The 19,874-nt window shown below is 46.5% G+C and overlaps 1 protein-coding gene and 1 long non-coding RNA gene across 8 annotated transcripts in view; one reads left to right on the top strand and one right to left on the bottom strand.

The window, feature by feature from the left end:
- The window catches only part of NTM (neurotrimin), a 939,904-nt gene that overhangs the window by 145,359 nt on the left and 774,671 nt on the right, over positions 1-19,874 (top strand). The window lies entirely within an intron of this gene.
- Positions 8,875-19,874, bottom strand: part of LOC116598189 — a 44,237-nt gene continuing 33,237 nt past the window's right edge. For 3 of the 5 annotated variants that reach the window (XR_004288988.1, XR_004288987.1, XR_004288984.1), the window contains 2 exons: positions 14,321-18,448; positions 8,875-10,243 (listed from right to left, as the gene is read on the bottom strand). This is a non-coding gene — a long non-coding RNA (uncharacterized LOC116598189). The remainder of the gene's footprint in view (positions 10,244-14,320; positions 18,449-19,874) is intronic. The other 2 variants (XR_004288985.1, XR_004288986.1) reach the window with 2 other exon arrangements.

Raw genomic sequence — 19,874 nt, forward strand, 5'->3', positions numbered from 1 at the left:
CCACAGTCATTCCGAGATTGAACAGATGAACAGAGAAATTATAGTTCCAGGGTAGAAAATAGTGAAAATTCAGTAGTACATACAATGAATAGCAGGTACATGTAAGTAAAACCTGTTAAGACAAAAGAGTGTATGTGGGTTTTTGGTCTAAGACTAATCTGGTTTCTAACACAACCAATTTATTAACCAATTACTGTTTCTTCAACTCTAAAGTGTGGTTACTAGGAGGACCTACCTGACCCTGAAATTGGGTTCTTTAGGAAGCAGAGCCTGAGACAGAAGTTAGCAAAAAGTTGTTAGTTGAGGAGTGTCCTTGAAATGAACACCTGTGGAAAGGTGAGTAAGGAAGCAGGACTGGACAAGAGACAATGCGAACGTGATGGTGAGGCCAATACCCCCTCCGTGTACTCCACAGGGAGGAGCCTCTGTTGACAATGGCCCTTCAGAGTAACCCCCAGCAGGCCGAGGTGGCCAGGTCTACTGCAGCGTGGGCGGCCTGGGAAAGAGGAAAGACCCTTGAGTAAGATGGCTCTCTCCAGCTAAGAGGGTCCCTGAGGGGGCTGGCGACGAGTGGCACCTGCCTCTGCCACTCCTGGCGGCTGGAGCACCGCGTTCTCATTGGAGGAGGATGTCGGCAGTGCACCCATGTCCACAGCTTGGCTTTAGCCATAATTACAGACCCCAGCACAGCTCTTGGATGCTGTAAGCACCGTGTTAACATCAGCCATTGTCTGCCAGTAGTGGTTGTGAGAAAGGGTGGCAGGCCAGATGAGAGAGGCGGCGTACTGAGTGATGATGTGGAAAAGGACCTGGAGGTGGCTAGTGAGACTGTGTGAGGCTTGTCCTCAGCATTTCCCAGAGGCCGGGTGGGCAAGGAGTCAAAGGTAGCTAGAAAACGCCTAGCTAATGGAGTGGGCAAATTTGGAAAATTGCTAATACATTCCCAGGCCAGTGTCAATAAGGTAGTGCTCTCTTCACTGTGAAGGTCACGAGACGGCAATTGTTCTCTTTTCCATGGTTGCTCAACACCGCTGGGGCAGGAGGTAATGGAGAGATAATGGGCTCTGGGTTCAGATCCCAGCTCTCCATTCACCAGATGGGTGAACCTTAGCAAGTTAATTAATCTCTCTGATCTCCGGTTTCCCCATTTTAAAGTGGAGATCACACTAGCAAATGTGCTGGGTGGCTCTAGTGGTAATGTGTATCTAAATTGCCTGGAATAAAGGCCTGTGATCAACAAGTAGAAATGTTTATGATAGATGGGGTCATTTGTGAGCTGTCTCCTTTCTCCATTCAGAAATTATGTGAATGTGAAATGTGAAAACATGTGAATCCCAGAGCATTCTGATTCAACCAAAACATGGATTAAGCAGGCTCTGTATCAGGCACTTGAACACACCTGCCTTCTCTTGAGCCTCTCAGAAGTACCTGTGGGCAACAGTACTGCCCCCTTTCACGGGTAAGGCAACTGAGGCTCAGAGAAGCTAAGGGCCAAAGAGGTTAATTTGTGCATGAGGCAGCATCGTACCGATGTCTTGGCTGTAGGTTACCCTTTCTACTGCATCATAATTATCGGCCCCAAAGCGAGGCATAGGTCGAATGTTTCTCTGCCCCCCAGCATCCAGCAAGAGCCCCTGGTCTGCAGCAGTGTTCACACTGACAGGTCGGGTATTTCAGGATGGCTGGTCGCCCCAGGCTAGAGCGTGCATCTCCACCATCAGTTTGGACTGTCAGCTTTCTTCGTCATGATTAAAAGAAGGTAGAGGAGGAGGAGAAGGACTAAAGAAATCATCTTTGTACATTTTAATCTGAGCTGTTTTTTGAGCAGCGTGATAAGGCAGGTTGTGGAAATGTCAGCTTCTCCTTATCTCTAATTGACTTAAGTGGAGGCAGCTCTAATCCTTGTGTGTACAGGAGCCTGGAGTGGAGAGATGCGGCCAATTGATTCCTATTTTTAATTAACACATGAGCCGCTTAAAAACAATAGTATGTTGGGGGCAGTTTGGGAGCAGGAGGAAATTCGAGGAAGGGTCGTCTCCACCACAGGGACATTTCGAGCAATATTGGCAAGTGTCGGTGTTTGATTTGAATCTGGACTGGAGTGGGGCTAAGCCGTGTGTCTCCTGCATGGACGTCTTTGCTGCTAGGGTGACAGGGAAGCTGAAGGGAATGGGAAGACTCTTTCACTCACTAAGCATCGTGTTGGGGAGGCGGGAGCCTCGGGATGTGTGCTGGTGCATGTTGACCCCTCTACTGGTCTTCATGGGGGTGCTTGTGCAGGAGGAATTAATGAAGTAGGGGTTTCAGTCCCATGTAGACCCGGGCCATGAGACTTCTCTCAGGCTACATGTTAGCCATGGTTATCCATACCAAAGGCTAGAATATGGAGTAATTTTTGCCCACACCATGGCTGATGCGCTTACAAGGAAACGCCGGGCACTCAGAGCTTACTATCTATTCTCATTTAATGTGTTTGGTTTAAATGGATCTTCTTTGGTCCCCGTTCCTAGAAAGTAACATGATTCTGAACTCCAGCTTGGTTAACTGCAGCCCTGATTTCTATGAAATTGCTTCTTTCTCCCACCGTTGGGAGCGGGAGTTCGTATTTGGCACTCTTGTACATTTAATGATGGATTACCTGTCTCGTATCAGCTTGATCAAATCTACGGTCAAAAGGTATCTTCTGTGTTCAGCCAGCATCACCACTACCTGGAAAGTCCTCTTGCCCTGCCCGTTCTAGCTCCCACATTAGTTCCCTGGCATATCCCTGTATGGGTAAGTTCTAAAATTTGTTTTTTCTGCTGGACATTGATATTTGAACTCTGCTCTGTGCTAGGTGGGGATAGGAAAGGAAGAAGCCTCCCTGTTGAACTAGCTTCCCAAGACCTATCCTTGCAAGAGCCATTTCTACTATTTCCTCCCCCCTGGCTATTTTCAGTACTCCAGCATTCCAGAGTACTTCAAGGCCAAATGACAACGGGTCACGATACCTATGGTATTGGAGTATGAGTGAGAGGATAATGGGTTTTTAATTAGTACTCTTTAATAATTAATTAATTAATAGATGGGAGACAGGGGCATGAACAGGATGGCCTCTGGATGTTTTACTTTCCAGGATTAGAGATCTGCCTGTTTTGTAGATTTGGAAAAGCAATAAATAAAATTCACTGTTCATAACATTCTGCCCTTTCCATCCTATGACACGTTCACACTCTTCACTCTTATTCTCATTTTGTTTACTTTCATTCTACTTTTTTGCATCTTCCCTGAAGCCTGGCATCAGGAAGACACATCGATCTGGGAATATGCTTATTTCACCATTAGAATTAAGATAAGAGTCTTAAGGATGGGGACCATGTTTTCTCCACGGAAGTAGCTCCGTAATGATAATAAAAGATGACATTTATTAAGCACTCACTTCGCATCAGAGATTGTGCTATGTCCTTTACATTTTTTCTTCATTTAACGCTCAAATCGGCTCTATGAGGGAGCCCCTGTAATATCCTCATTTTATAGTGATGAAAAGCGCATTGAGGGATGTTGAGGAACTGGTGCAGGTTTATGCAGCTAGTCAAGTATTAGACACGCCTCAACGCCTCGTCAGCAGGCAGTGCCGTTTTTCTGCGTCTAGTCCAGTGCCTGACACATACCAGGTTATCGTTTATTATCAGCTGAACGAACTGTGAGTCAGACATGGATTCTGCTTCCAGTTCTGTTATTAACGTGAACACTGTCTCTAAAGAACTGAGTTTTGTTCTTCCCTCCATCATCTCCCACAAGCCCCAGCCCCGGCAGCGTGCAGCAAATATTTAGTCAGTGGATGCCAAATGACCGTTGACCCTGGAAGTCTTTTCTAGGTTTAGCAGCTTAGGACCTCTCGTTTCTCTGACCTCCCCTGACCATTCTGTGTATAGACACTTGATTATATTGTATCCTTTGTTGGTTCTGACTGTTCAGTGTGGGTGTTTCATATTCCCCAATAAATGGTGTTCTATTTCTCTTGTATTCCCCATGGTGCCTAGCCCAGTGCCCAGAATGTAACGAGTGTTCAGTAAATACAGATGGAAATGGAACGGAGTATTGCTTCAGCACACTTCAAGCCAGAAGGAATACTGAAATAGCAATTACCTCCTGGGCTATTGTTTTAGTCTTCAGAGAAACTGCCATGTGGTTTGTGCTAAACAGATGTTTTTGACAGGTCAGGGAGCAGTATCCAGGCTGCTGGCTTCAGGCACAATTTGACACACTGCCACAGTGTACTTACCATCCGCCTTAGGAGTGTTGGTCTCCAGAGAGAAAGGGTGTTACGCAGCTTTTAGGAAATTCAGAGGGCAATGGTCTGAGAGAAAGTGAGACCCCAAGGTAATTGATAAGATTCCTCTAAGTGAATGAATGGTGGCTGACATGGTTGTGCGTGGGTGCGTGGGCGCGTACACACACAGACACACAGACACACACACGCACACCACAAGACACAACCTAACTCTTCTTAAAGTTAGAGGCAGAATTTGACCCTCAATCTTGCTCCTTCCTGGAAGTGAGGAGAAAACAATCCTCAGAGGGCAAATAGGATGGGAAAATGCAGATAGGCTCTTGGTGCCCAAGGAAATCAAGAAGAGCGGTGGTGAAAGCTGGTAAGAGTAGCCAGGGAAATCATGGCCTCCCTCAGCATCTGAGACTCCAGGACTTCCTGAACACCACCTTGAAATCAAAACTGACTGATGCATGTGTTAGCTACATCACACAGTTATTTATCCAAAGAGAATAGATTCTCTAGGAAGTAATTAGGAGAAAAGTCGAGCAGAAGATGGAAACTGTGGGCCTAGAGTGGACTGTTCACCTCCCCTTGGTCATCTCCCCTGCACTTAAGCGCTTAGCATTGTTGACAAAAAAGCATAACTGTCTCTGTTTTGTGATTCTATGAATAATTTGCCTTTTGAAAGAATGAACTCTTTTATCCTGTTCTGCCTCCTTCCTCAGCCATCCTGCACCCCTCCACCCCGCACATCCTGTAAAGCTCATTTGAGGAGCATGCGTGTGCCTTTTAGAAGGGAGCGGACTAGGAATCTGTCCATCCTTGTGCATCCGTCCCACAGCCACACCCACACCACTGCATCCATCTGAGAGCAAGTTACGTGACGCTGTCTCTCCACCTTGAACTCCCTCCGTAGATCGGGCATCAAGCCACTTTGCCGTGACATACCCCCCAGATGTTCTTTTATGGCAGAGACCATGTCCCATGGAAAGGGGCCCTCCCGGTGCCTAGCCCGGTGTCTGGGGCCCGAGAGGCACTCAATAAACACTCCCTGAACACACGAATAAAAGGAATTCGAGGTGGGTTTGAGATACACCTTCACTGCCGTGACGGGCCCTTAACATCCCATCTCAGTATATTCTTCCCCCATGAGAAGGCTGGATTCATAAGAATTCAAGGGCAGAAAGAAAAGGAAAAGAAATATGTTTACCGTGGAAGTCATCCAGCAAAGTTTGGTGCTCGGCACAAAGAAAACTTACCAGTTATTTAATTGGGGGACTTGAAAGCTCACAAAAGAGAAAGGAGGGTGGGAAATAAGAGGGAAGGGGAAGTGCTTTCCCCACTATAGGGAGGGCTGGGGCGAGAACAAAAGCCCTGTGATTCACCCGAGAAGAGAAGCTTAAAGGCCTTGGAGGACGTGCCAAGGCACCAGAGGGCCTGCCAACCTCAGCGCATTAGGGGCATTGGCCCTGTGCTGCAGCCACGGAAAGGGATTTGAGCTAAGGATGACCTTAGAACAGCTGTGCTCCAAGGCCCTTCCCCTAATTCTCTCCCTTCCCATTGCTAAAGGAAGCAAAAGAAAGAGTTAATGATTCCCCTGGAAAAGCCAAGATGGTACCTTGCTGAGAGAATTCCTTATGAAGACAAAAAATGCTGGCCACTAAGGAAGAAACCTGCACTACGGGTGGGGGAGAAGGGAGAAAAGTCCCGGCGGGTGGAATGAGCACTGAGCAAAAGTAGTTACCAGGAGGAGCCCCCTCAGCAGACACAAGGCAGGCCCTGAGCAGCCAGCAGGGGCCAGGAGCTTCCTGCTTCCTGGGGCTATCTCACTGGGTCCTCGCCATCCGCATTTCATGCAGCCTAGCTGAGAAAGGTAGGTTTCAGCCAGGTTAAATAAGGAGACTCCAGAGCCACACTAGAGTGAGGATAGAACCCTACCCGGGTCAGATGCCATAGCAATGCTATTGAAGCAGAACCTATGGAGGGGAAGAAAACACTTTCTTTTCTCTTCCTTGATGTTTCTCTTTCACTGCTGTCAATTGCAACAGCTTTCTCTGAGCACTTACGACTTCTCGTCTCCCCTGCGGCCCCTGCTTCCCCACCCTGCGCAGAACTAAAGCAAAACAAAGCACTTCTTAGACCAACCGGTGTAATTAAATATTTATTGAGCTCCTACTATGGGTTAGGAGTGCTACTATGTGCAGGGGATATAAAGATGAGTAAAACATTGTCCCCAAGGTAGGAAACTCCCAGTCTACCTCATGGAATCATTGTAAAGCAAGGTAGAGTGATTTAATAAGGCATGTGTAAATGCTTTCAGAAAACCAGGGGAACATTAAGACCTCTGATGTGAGGGGAATTAGCTAATGCTTCTGTGATAAGCAGATATTTTCAAGGGCAATGTGAGAAAGGCTTTCCAGACAGAAGGAACAGCATGCGCAAAAGGTCAAACCATGACGGGAACCATTGCTTTGGGGGTGAAGCAGGTCACCCAGGCCCTTTGGTGCCCAGAAAGTAGACATCAATTTCAATCTTCACAATCTACTGCCTTAATGCACAGGAGTTTGTTTGTTTGTTTGTTTGGGGCAGTCTTTAAATTGTGGTAGAAATATACATAACATTAATTTACCACCTTAACCATTTTTTATTTTTATTTTCTTAAATCTTTTTTAAAAATCATTTATTTGAGGTAGAGAGCATAAGTTGGAGGGACAGGCAGAGAGAGAGGGAGAAGCAGATTCCCCATTGAGCAGGGATTTCCCCTCCCCCCACCCCCCAAGGATGGGCTAGATCCCAGGACCCTGAGATCATGACTTGAGTCTAAGGCAGCCACTTAACAGACTGAGCCACCCAGGCACCCTCCATCTTAACCCGTTTTAAATGTTTGTGATTCATGGGCATTAAGTACATTCACAATGTTGTGCATCACCATCATCTACCTCCAGAACTTTTTCATCATCTCAAATGAGAACTCCGCACCCATTAATCAATAACTTCCCATCCCCTCTTCCTTGTGGCCCCTTGTAACCGATATTCTACTTTCTACCTCTATGAACTGATCAACTCTAAATGTTCCATTTAAGTGGAATCATACAAAAGGCATCTTTTGTGTCTGGCTTATTTCCCTTAGCACAATGTTTTTAAAGTTCATCTGATTTAACTAGTATGTATCAGAACCTCATTCTTTTCCGTGGTAGAATAATATTCCACTGTATGTATAGACCACACGGTGTTTGTATACTCATCTGTTGATGGGTAACTGATGGTTTCCATCTTTTGGCTGCTGTGAATCATGTTGCTATGAACATTGGTGTACAAGATTCTGTTTAAATCTCTGCTTTAAATTCCATTAGGTATATACCCAGAAGTAGAATTGTGGATTATAGGATACTGCTGTTATTTAAAATTTCAAGGAACTGTTCACCCATTTTCCACACTGGCTGCACCACTTTATATTCTCACCAGCTCCATATGCTCCAAGTTTCCAAGCTCTCCATATGCTCACAGAAACTGGGGGTTTTCTGGGGGGTGGGGGGTGGTCGTTGTAAAGTACAGCCAACCTCCTAAGTTTTGTGGCTTGATGTGCATGTCTCTAATAATTAGTGATGTTGCACCTCATTTCATTTGCTTATTGGCCATTTATATATCTTCTTTGGAGAATCTCAATTCAAGTCCTCATTTTTGAATTGAGTTGTTTGGGTTTTTTGGCTTCTGGTTTTGTTGTTGTTTGCTTTGAATATATAAGCTTTGAGGATGGAGGGAGCTATAGAATTGGAGCTAAACGTAACCAATAAAATTGTAAGCTTATTTGTTTTTACATTTAGTAAAACACAGCTCTGCCTTGCTGAAGTGTGAGACTGGAGAAGTATTTTAAAAGTCTGATTGTTGTTGTTATGTATGTTCTGGTATTTCTTGAATAAGCAGCTCCTCCACAGTCCCCCATGGCCAAAGGTAATAAAACTCAAAGCAGATGTGGGAATGCCAAGCTAAATAAAAACCCAGAAAACCACCAGGAAACAATCTGAGGATGTAAATCATACATTGTGAAAGCCATTGGATTAGAAACACATTACCCTTGTCTGATTTGCTAACGCCCACATGTTCCAAGGAAGCTTCAAGTGTGATTTACATCCTGACTTTTAAGAAAATGGGAAAAGGGTAATCCAGCTTGGCCTTGATGAATGCCTTTCTCTTTGTCTCTAACTCCAGCCCCGGAGAACAATGAGATGAGGTGTCTGGAAACATGCCAGTGGGGGACCTAGGCCATGGAGGACCTGTGTCCAGCAGCATAAGGGCTTCTCCTGGCCCTGATGTGATCCTAGATAGTAGGTAAAACAAGGAATTAGTGGCTTTTTTCTAATAGATCTAGTCCAGGGTTGGAGGTCAGAATTCCTGTCCTCAAATCCTAGTTCCTCCTCTGTTTCTGGGATGACCTTGGGTTTCCCTTCTGCAAACTGGGGGAAAGAATTGTTCGAGGGTTGTGATACGGATCATAGGAAACAAAGCATGTCGTGCATGCCATCTGACAGGAAATCCAGTTTGAGAGATGCTGGAGAAGAAGGAAAAAAATTGCAGAACCAGGGAAAAAAGTCTACAGCAGCAAAGCAGACATCCATAGAAAACAAATGGCAGTTCTGTCCAGTGCCCAAGGCAGATGTTATCTAACAGTTTTATTTGCTGTATTTTCTTGTAGATTTGAAGTCCCGTCTCCCAAGGCACAGACCTCCTTCTGTGCTCCCCCAACTCACCCTAGCATGCATAAGGCACTCTCCACAGCCCCATCAAAACATGCTGCTTGTGCCCTGGTCCTTTGAGTTACCAGGCACTCGGGTCCCACAAGCACTAATCCCCGTGGTTCCTCTCCGAAGGAGCTTTAGCGGCATTCATGAATTCAGAGTTAAATCCCTCATATCCCCCGATCCAAGTGAACAGCTGGTAGTGGATACTGATAGCGAGGAAAGAAGTCATCACTTTGTTGGGTATTTCCCTGAATAATAAGTGAGTCGCTTATGACATCTCTGGGGGCATCTGAAACTCTAGTCACCAAGCCCCTTCCACCTCCTTGCTATTAGGAAAAACTCTAACTCTGTGGTTAGAAACGTGGGTAAAGGAGAGGCTCTCCTGATGCTTATGTGGAGGTGGTATGAGCAGTGACGTCAGTCCAGGGCCAGAGGGGCTAGGGACCGCTAGGGAATCAAACTTTCATTGTTAGCATGTGGCCTCAGGCGAGTTGCAAAACGGCTCTGAATCTTGCTTCCCTCCTCTGTGAAGTGGGGCTAAAATTTTACCAGAAATCTCCTGTTGGGATTAAATAAGACAGTACACAAAATAATAAATCAATAAACAAATAAATAGGACAGCACATGACAGGGTCTGTGACGTATCACAGGTGTTGGGTCAACGTTAGTTCTTCCGTTCCCAGCCCAACATAAATCAGCAGATTATTTCTCTGCCCAAATAAAAAAGTCTTATTATGATATTTTAGGGAGAGGTCAAGATTTGGAGGCAGAAGAGAAACTTTCAGCCACGATGATACTGGTATCCTTCTTAGGCACGGGGCCATTATTGAAAAGTCACTTACAGAAACGCTTGCACTGTGGCCTCAGCAGGAAGAGGGGTGTGCTCGGTCTGAGCTGGGCTGCCTGAGTGTCTGAGCACAAAGCCCTCCAGACCATGCTGAGCCCTTGATGGCTGGTATGAACTCGGCCCGCCCCTGCTGCATAGCCGTGCGGCACAAATCCCTGCTGTATTTTCAATGGAACGAGCCGCTCCAGTGGCACTGAAGAGAGAGGGGGAAGAGGCCTTTCCTTGGAAGCAGGATTGCTCTGCACCACCACTGAACATGTTTTTAAAATTCACTTTAGATTTGCCTCTCAGGGTCCTTGATGCTGCTCGCGGAGGGAAGGTAGACAAAGCTCATTTGTCTGTGTGCCCCTGTGGCCAAGGGTGGTCCAGGTGACAGCTGTTAGCTCTGAAGCATGATGGGCCCTAGGCAGAAGGAGGACTTAATTAATCAATGCATTGATTGAGCACCTACTGTGAGCCAGGCACTGTGCTAGACACAGTGGGGTGTAGAAGACAAGGCACAGTCTTGCCTTCTGGTATCTTAAATTCTAGCCAAGGGTGATAATGCATAACCATGTGAAAAGTTAAATAGCAATAAAAAAATAAATAACAACTCAGTGCAATGCTATAGGAGATGTCACACAATGATTAATTACCGAATGAAAGGCACAGACATTAAATGCTATGGGAAAAAATCAATCAGTGCGTATTTACTGACTGCCTCATGCAGGCCTCGGATCATGAAGTGAACAACATATTTCTCAGGACCTCTGCCCTGGGCCCCTCATCTAAAGCTATTTTGAAGCTCTTGGTGACCCATTAAGTGTCAGACAAATGGCATCAATGTCCTTATCAGAATCTCTGTCCCTCCCATCCCAGATGCTCAGGCGTAGTGTTGAGGTCCCCAAAGAGAAGAAGGCAGGGAACGCCATCACCCCCAACAGAGGCTGTCACCCAAAACTTCTGGTTTGAAGCCGTTATGATATGGCCTTGAAGCTCGCGCATCTGTCTCTGTCATAGGAGCACAACCCATCCTAAATCCGGGGCTTGCTTTACTAGCTTTACTTCCTTTTAAAAAAAAAAAAATTTATTTTTAAAATTTAAATCCAATTAGCCAACACACAGTAGCTTCCCTTTGTCACTGCTTACTATGATTGAGATGCAGAAACAACTCCCCAACATGGCTGGCTGAATGTTTATAGCATGCTGTTGACTTAACGTGTGACTATTGCCAAACACACCTGATATCTACAGCAGAACTCTTAGGTGTGGACAACACATTCCGGGAAAGAACGACTCAGTGTCAAAAAAGCCAATACTCGTAATAAATGTATAGGTTGGGTGGTTAGGTGGCAGTGCTCACTCTTCTCCTTGATAGAAAACTGGGGGGGAGGTGCAGGGGACTTGCTCAATGATACCTTTCCTGAGACAGTCCTGGGGGAAACAGATTACTTGGACCTCAGCAGTCATCAAAGTGCTCTCGACCTCCTTCCCATGGGTGTGGAGGTATGGACAGTAGCCAAGAGTTGCCTGATAGCCCTCAAACCGCCCAGGTCTACCATGTGAAGGTTGGTCAACACTGATGGCAAATCGGAAAAGCAGAAGCCGGTGGACATGAGTGGCTGGGAATGACACTTAGCAATTATCTGTGGAACTTCCACAAAATGTTCTCAGCCTCACCCGGGTTATTAGAGAGGACCTGCACATAGGGTCCTACCATCCCAGGAAGCAGGAAACGCTTCATCAATGCTAAAGAAATGCACCAGTGGATGAAACAAAAGATAAGGAAGTTTGAATGATTTTCTACATGTGTATAGGGAAGTCATCAAACATACAGAAAAGAGGCAAGAATTCTGCAATGAGTCGCCTCTAACACATCCGCTGGAGTCTTACAATTAGCATTTTACTCCATTTTCTTTATCAGAAGCTTATCTCTCTATCTACAACCCATCCATCAACATGACGCTTCTGATTGTATAAAGGATATATCCCACTTAAGGAAACAACATATACATGTGAAACAATTACTCAGTGTTTTACAAAGCAGTGCTAAACAGTGAAATAGAGACACACCTCTGGTTGGAGCTGAAAAGATGACCTTGCATGAGGAATAAAATACTCAGGGGCCGTTTCCTGTAGGGAAGCAGGGCTTGAGCTGGGCCTGGAAGAATACATAAGATCTGGACAGGAGAAGGAAAGAGCGTGTTCTGCAGTGAGGTGAGATTCCAGGGACTAGTCGGGAAGCAGATAAGGGATTTTGAGAGTCCATTCTGAAGGTCCGGGTGGAGCCCTAGGGGCTTGCGGGCCCATCTGGAGAGCAGCGGACGTACCACAGGCCTGCTGCTTGGGGGGAGGAGGGTTGGGGAACATGTGAGCCTCAGGGAGAGCTGCCACCTTCCCACGGTCCAAATGGAGCAGGCCCAGCATTGGGTGGAGGCAGTTCAGGGAGGGACCCGGAGCCAACACACCCACAAAAGACCAGCCTTCCACTCCCTGCCATCTTGGGAAGAGGCTGCTGAAGATCGGCTGGTAAAGGCTTTTGTTACTTCGGTCCTTCCTGGGACATCTGCTGGGAATGGGGTTCAGGCAGGATCCTGGCTGGAGCTTAACCAGCAGGTAGAAAAAGCACAGAGCCATGAATGACTATGTCCGCACAATTTTGAAAATCGGTTACCTGTCCCCTGGCGGGAGAGGGTTTGGCTGCCTGCAGTGGGGACACTGCTTTGCCTTTTTTATCTCTTCCTCCTCTGCTGTCTCCCAGAACCACCCTCCCCTTTCACCTGCATAGCTTCTACAGCCTGTGAATTGTTTTAGCAAGCATGAATTTGGTCCATTCAGACTCCCCGGTGAAGGAATGCTGCACCTTCACTCTGCGCTGGTCATCCTGGGCTGTGCTGGCTGGAACAGGGCCAGGGCCCAGTGTTCGCAGAACAAAAGATGCCTGTCCTGTGAACGGTCCAGCCGTGCCGGGCCAGGAGGAATTGGTGCAAGTGCAGTGAAGGGATAAGCCCGTTCATTTGATGATGCAGCCTCTGTGTACTTTGTCAGCAAGATGGAGAACACTCACTATTTTCTCTGGCTTTTAGGATTTCCATATTTATTGCTTGTTTGCTACCACTAGGGAGAAGAGAAGAAAACAACAACTTCCTCCATTTGAAATTTTAAACATGAACACGTGAGGCTCCCCTCCCCTCCCTCGCCCCCTGCAGTTCCAGCAAAGCATAGAACCGGAGACTGTGAGAGCTGGAAGCACTTGGGAAACCCAGTGTTGCTTCCTTTGACATACAAGGAAACCACAGGCAGGGGATAAAGGGATCTGGCCGATGCCAAACACCTAGTTAGTGGGAGCCCCGAGACTAGTGTTTGTACCTGCAGAGTCGTAAGTTAATTCCCTGCTATGACACCACACAGACTCTATTTCTATTCAAGTCAAAAATCCGACTTCGTAAAGGGGATCCCATTCCGTGTAAAGTGCGTGCAAGAGGCTTGCACATTATCTTGTTCATTCGTCTGCATCAAAGTGCCAGGAACACAGAGCAGGTGATGCAGAGCTGGGGCAGAGGGAGAAGGTACCATTGAGTAGAGGTGACGACCCCAAAGAGAGAGGATGCAATAGAGATGATGAATGTCCAAAGCTAAAGGACTTAATGCCCAGAACATGGTACACACTAGATGCTTCTTAAAGGACATGAAGGGACCATCCTGGATCAAGGGGCCAGGGAAGGCCATGCAGCGAACTGCACTGAAGTTACCTTCTGGAAGAACTTTATCTAACAGCCATGTGGGAAGGGCATTTCCAGCAAAAGCCAGAGCATGACATAGGATGCGTTCAGGCAATGGCATATAGAAAAGGTGCATGGGCATGGCAACAGGTGCAGAAGCAGCAGAAAGTGGGCCTGGAACGTGGTTTCAGCCATTCGTGGGATAGAGATCGACTGAGGCCTTGCCCTGTGCCAGCACCCCTGTAGGCCTGTGATTTTGCAGCGAATAAGACAGAGAGGGTGAGACTGGGAGGCACACACCCACATCCAGATTATGATGTAACAGCAAGTGCCTGGGAGCCTAATTTGACAGAGGCCATCTGAGGTAAAACTCGAATGACAAGGAGAAGCCAGCCATGGGAAAATTCGAGTCCCGGAACACGCCAGGCAAAGGATAGGCGAGTGGAAAGTTTTGAGACAAGAACAAAGTTGGCATACTTGAGAAAGAAGAAACAAAAGGCCCATGTGAAATGAGTTTTGGGGGAGTCCACCAGTGGGAGAGGAGTTGGGCAGCCGAGCAGAGGTTAGATTTTGCAGAACCTTCTAGTCCATGTCCGGGAGATTGAATTTCATTGTAAGTGCAACGGGAACAGAGTCCAACCTCCCTTCCTGCATTATCTGGCCTTGGCCTGTGTCTCCGTGGGAACAACTCATCTTGGTTTGCCTGAGACTTTCCCAGTTTTTGTACTGAATGGCCAGCATCCTGGAAACACCCTCTGTCCCCAGCAAGTCTCCTTACCTCCCACTCTCACTGTTGCGCAATAGAGTGTTGTCACAGTTCTTTAGGGTCATGTGGTGGAGTCCTTCCAATGTCTCTGGCTGATTCACTAGAAAATTGATGGTCAATCAAAATTTCTAGGAATCAGAATAACATAATTAAAGTTATTTAAGCATTTGTAAGATATTGACAACTTCTAGTTTCCTTCAATTTACATAAAGATCAAATCTTTATGAAATCTGGGGATTCATCTGGATGTGGAAAGGGTAATGGGCCAATAGACATGCCTCCCTTGGGAATAACAAAGGCCACCTCCATCCAGATGTTGCTGTCAACACCCTCTCTTGCAGAATTGATTGGGTGCTTTAGTCCTTGTTCTTCAAGACTTGAAGGTGTGAACTCAGAATCTCTCTCTAGTAAGCAAAACGTACAGGAACAGACCTTCAAGTGACAGACTGAGCTGAGTCTGCACAGGTATCTACGATTATCCGAAGCTAGTTGTAGGAGAGATAGAGTAGGCACCTGTGCTCCTCACCTCCAGAATTGTATTTTCTAGCTTCTCATTAGTTAAGAGTGAAATCAGACTAGGACCTTGCTCCTTTAAGAATCTTTACCAAGATAATGGTATTCGTGATCTCACAATCACATAAATCACTGCCAGCCCCCTTAAGTCAATTCATATTTCTGTAGTTCGTTAGTGGCTCGGGAGGAAATTGCATTTATTATAATTGCCTCTAATTGCACCAGATTAGTGATTACAATTATTGATGGCAGCTGATTATTCATTAGGCATCAAATCAATTCCCGTGCTTCCTCGTTACTCGAAACAGTAACTCTGATGAGGAGAGGTCTGAAGGAGGCCACGTCCACCCTCTTCCCTGCCTGGCAGACAACATCCCAATGCTGTCTCTAAACAAACACCTAAAAACAATTTAGGACTTAAAGTGACAGAGAGGCATTACTTTCCTTCCCCTCCCAATGCCTACTGCCAAGCCCAGCACTGAGGGATAAAACTGTGGGTCTGTTAAACATCAACAAAGCTTATTTGGAGGCCCCAGAATGTTTCAGACTAATTACTCTTCAAGGATGTCCTTCTTGATTGCATAATGGAAACATCAGGGTTCCTGGCCCAAGTCTTCTGGAATATATACAACCTAGATTGGGGAGAGAGAATAGACCTTAAAACCATACAGACCGGACTTTAAATTCATGCTGAACTCTTTTGAGATACTCAAAGCCAGGCAAGATACCAACCCTCTCTGAGTTGTAGAATCAACTGTAGATTATGTGTAAGCAAACAATGAGATCCAGTCTCTGTTGTTCACCGTTAGACTCAGTCACCTAGAACTGTGCTAAACTGTGGTGAAGGTCGAAATTGATGACATATTTACAGACCCCGTCTTGCATGCACCAGGTGAAGAGTAGCTGCTCAAGAAATCCCTACGTCAACTCTACGTCCTTTATCCTCAAAAGGACTCTACTTTAACATTTATCCTCAAAAGTTTTATTCTTCCTCTCTTTATGCCTTGGCTCAATATTAACTGTAAATTTATCAACTATGTGTTTTCTTGTCTGTGAACACCAGTGTATTTTTAATAGAGGAACAGTTTCCAGAAGACCTTTGCATGGTGGATTTTGTTCTTTAGCTCATTCATTAGTACCTACAGCATGCCAGGCCCTGGATCTAGATGAGTAGAGGGATAAATAAAACATAGGTATTGACCTTGGACAGTGCACAACCCAATGGGAAAGACTGTTCATTCCGTTTCGATGCTTTGTTTGCATTCAAGGAAAGTTACAAGGTCTAATAAGCCCACAGAGAATGGAGAAACCTAGCTCAGCTTGGAGGGTCAAGAGGGCCTCATAGAGGTGACATTTGAGAGGAGCCTCGCAACTGCATGAATTTCTTCAAATGCCTAATGGAGTGACTAGATTTCCAATGGAACAAGTAGCACCTGAAAAGACAGGGAGGTGAAAGAAGCCCTTCTCAGAGCGGCACTGTGCACTTTTAGGTGTTTGATACTTGATCACCATGGCAATGATAAGTGCTGCTCGCCAGATACTCTCCTGGGTCTAAACCTCCATGAAAAAGGGGTCTTTCCTTCCTTAGCAGCTGAGATCTCAGAAGTGTGGATTTGCCTGAGGGTTTTTTTCCTGTGGACTTCTCTGAGACCATAAGTGCCTCTGATGGCACAAAATCTTAAGCCATCCTTTCCCCCAAATATCCAGGTTACCCAGATCCTATTCAGTGTCCTCATTCATCAGCTCTCCTACTTTTCACAATCCCCACAGTCCCACTCATGATTCAGAGGAAAGAGCATAAGTGTGCCCAGGACCAAAGACATTCAGACATGCCATGGCCTAGTCAGTCACAGAAATCTCAGTACATGCCAGAGAAGGAAGGAGGCCATAATGACGCAGGCCCTGTCTGCTCAGGTCCTTCCCCACGTGGGAGCTGCTGCTCGTTTCTGGAGCTGCTCAGACGTGAGCCCGCAATAGGTCGGGCCTGTTGCCAGTTCCCAGGTCCTCTGGGAGAATAAAGAGCAATGTGCCAAACAATGCAAAATACAGGGCCAAGAGCCTAGAGAACACGGTCCCGGTGCCTTTTCTCTGGAAGGCCTTACCCTCTGCTTGCAGATCATTCTGTGTCCTTCGGAGAAGCCGAGGGAGAGCGCGTGACTTCTCTGAGCAGAACGAACTGCTCTCCCACCTTCCATCTCTCGCAAGCGCCTTTCTTCTGAGCCAGTTGAAACCACCATTGTGTCTCTGAGAGCCCCCTCTCCATCCCAGGCTGCCTGTCTATTGGGGAGCAAATTAGCCCTCCTCTCCAGCTGACATGGCCTCTGCCTCCCGTCTTCTATATTCCCCCAGAGGGTGGCAGTCTCCTCTTTGAAAGCTGATCCTTTCAGGGGAGGGAATACAGGGCCATAATGTCTCTTCCAGAGAAGCCGGAGAATACTAGTACTGTATGATAGAGCAGAGCCTCGCAAGCCCCCTGCCCAACCTCTTTCCCAAAATTCACTGGAGGGTACAGTCTCTCTCAAAGGGCAACAGAACACCAGTCCACTGACTCGTGCAGGAAGTTATGTTCCGTGATTTTCCGATTGTGGAGAAAGCTGCAGTGTCCAGGACAAGAGGGAAGCTTGTCTGGTGACAGAATCATGTGAGCTTGCCGGGGCTGCTTTGGGAAGCTACCTCGAGCCTGCTAGCAGTGACCACATGAGCTAAGGAGAGGCTCCGCTCCCCCTGGCAGAGCTCCCCTAACTCTCCGCTTCTAGAGAGATCCAGGCCGGAGCATCCGTGCCCTTGGTCCTGCCTGGACCTCCGGCAGCTAGTGTCTGTACTCCAACATCATCCCTGTAACAGTTGGTAAATGAGTCCCAGTCTAGCTGCTTATGCAGGATAGTTGTGCAGTAAGAGCCTTCATCCTTATGGCAGGCACATTAATGCCAAGTTTGCTCATTCTAATTAATAACAGTCAGTAAACACCAAAGAGAGCTAATGATGATTACAGGCCACAGCTCCTGCGTGTTAGCAAACACGCCAGGCAGGTGGCCTCTCCTCCCTTCCTAGGAAAGAGGCTGGGTCTGTTTCTTGCAGAGATGCCGTCCCTCCTCAAAGCCCCTACCCCAACTTACTGTATCTCGGGTGACTTCTCTCCCAAGTCCTGGCGGAGAAGAATAGGATCTACACAGCCCAGTCACACGGAGAGGCTCTGTTGTCTAGAACACAGGTCTCAGGAGCAGGCCCTTGGGTGCTGTGGGGCTCTGAGACAGCTTTCCCCAGCATTCAGGATGAAGCAAGCTTTTCTTTATGTTTCCCTTATTTTGAAAATATTTTCCCCAATTTCCAGAGTAATGCAGTTGGCTTTGAAAAATTACAGTGCTACAGAAGAATGCGAAGAAGAAAGGGAGAGCCTCCCTTAGTCCTACTCCGGCGGCACTGGCTGGCATGTCCGCTTTTCTGGAGTTCTCCCGTCTCTTCTTCCTTACAAGTTCTTGCCTCAATTTTATTCTCTTCTGTTCCGGGTGAATAGGAAAAAGAATGTCTTCTTTTTCAAGTTCCAGGAGTTACAGCAATTAAATACAATTGTTGAGGACTGAGTCAAAATTGGGAGATGATTTTCCTGCTCAGAACAGGCCCTGACACCTGAAAGGAATTGCAAGGAACACACGTGGTGAGTTTGTAAGACCCTCCTCAGAGAGGCCATCAACTCCAGGTTGTGGGCTCTCCAAGTGGTCCCAGAGCCAGATCGTAAAGATGAATGTCCGGCCACCTAAGAGGGTAACTATCTGGCATTGGCAGAGGCGATCTAAGGAGTAAAGCAGGCCACCATGGAATCAAAATCTCATCCTAGATCTTTGGCCACAAGACTTCAGAACCCTCTCAATCTGTCATTTTTGTCTTTGTTAATTAACCCTGTCTTCCTTTTAGAGAAATTTCATCTGGCTGTAAGGATACCCTTACTTCTCTCACCACTAGTGATTCAGATGACACTTGTTTCTTTGATGGGCCGCTCCATTTAACCCACCTAGACCTGGTTCTCTGAGGGTTTAAGAATGAAGAGAATATAAAGAACTATGGAAAGGCATTAGGTAACATTTCTAGAATGCTAAGGAACAGATCCAGGTAGATAAGAGAGTGTGGGTCGAATGGCTTATTTTTATCTTTCTGTGTTTTTCAATGTATACAATTTTTTGCCTGTCTCTCTCTCTCTCTCTCTTTCTCTTCTTTTCTTCTCTGTGTCTCCCTTTCTGTGGCTGGAAGTCTTTCCTCCATTTTTTCTCTATTCGACCCCTTTTTTTCTCTCCACATTCTCATTCTGTCACCTCTCCTTTTGATTTCAATAAGGCATCGAAAAACGTTTCTCAGTTTGGCTTTGGTATATCTCACGCATTCGCTCATCCATCCATTCATTCATTCCACCAACATTCACAGAGCTCGGAGTCTGCATCAATCTCCTGGCTCCGCGCTCAGAACAAGAGAAGAACACACACGCTCAAACAATACTGAATCAGCAGGGGGAGGAAGACATGAAACCAAAAAACTATTAAATACGTGCAAGAGACGATGAGAGTTTCAAGAAGGTGATGAGCAGAACTACGGGGTCATATCAGGGAAAACTTCATAAAGAAAGTGACATTTGGGCTGAATATTAAGCTGTGTTGAAGGTGTCGCCGTGTGGAGTGCAAGAGGCAGGGGGCTGGTGGGAGGGTGCATTTGCAGGCAGAGGGTGCTGCCTGAGCAAAAGCCTGGAGGAGTGAAGTGCTGGAACATTTGAATATCTGAAAGTAATCTAACCTGGCTGGGGAGGGCAGCAATGAGAAACCATCCAGGGAAGGACTGCTGAATTTGGTGATCAGGAACCTGGCAAGTGACAGGAAAATACAAAGGGCATTTCCACATGGATCGCCAGCTGGGGGAGGAAGATGGGAACATTTACACTTTACCTAACACCCTGCTGTAACTATTTGAGTTTTTATACCGTGAGCTTGCATTACTGTTATTAAAAGGCAACGATAATAATTTATGCCATCGTGTGCTGTGTTAAGGCGTTAAGTCTCTTCCTTTTTGA

The sequence above is a fragment of the Mustela erminea genome, chromosome 9 (genome assembly GCF_009829155.1).
Source record: "Mustela erminea isolate mMusErm1 chromosome 9, mMusErm1.Pri, whole genome shotgun sequence".
NCBI classification, from domain to species: Eukaryota; Metazoa; Chordata; class Mammalia; order Carnivora; family Mustelidae; genus Mustela; species Mustela erminea.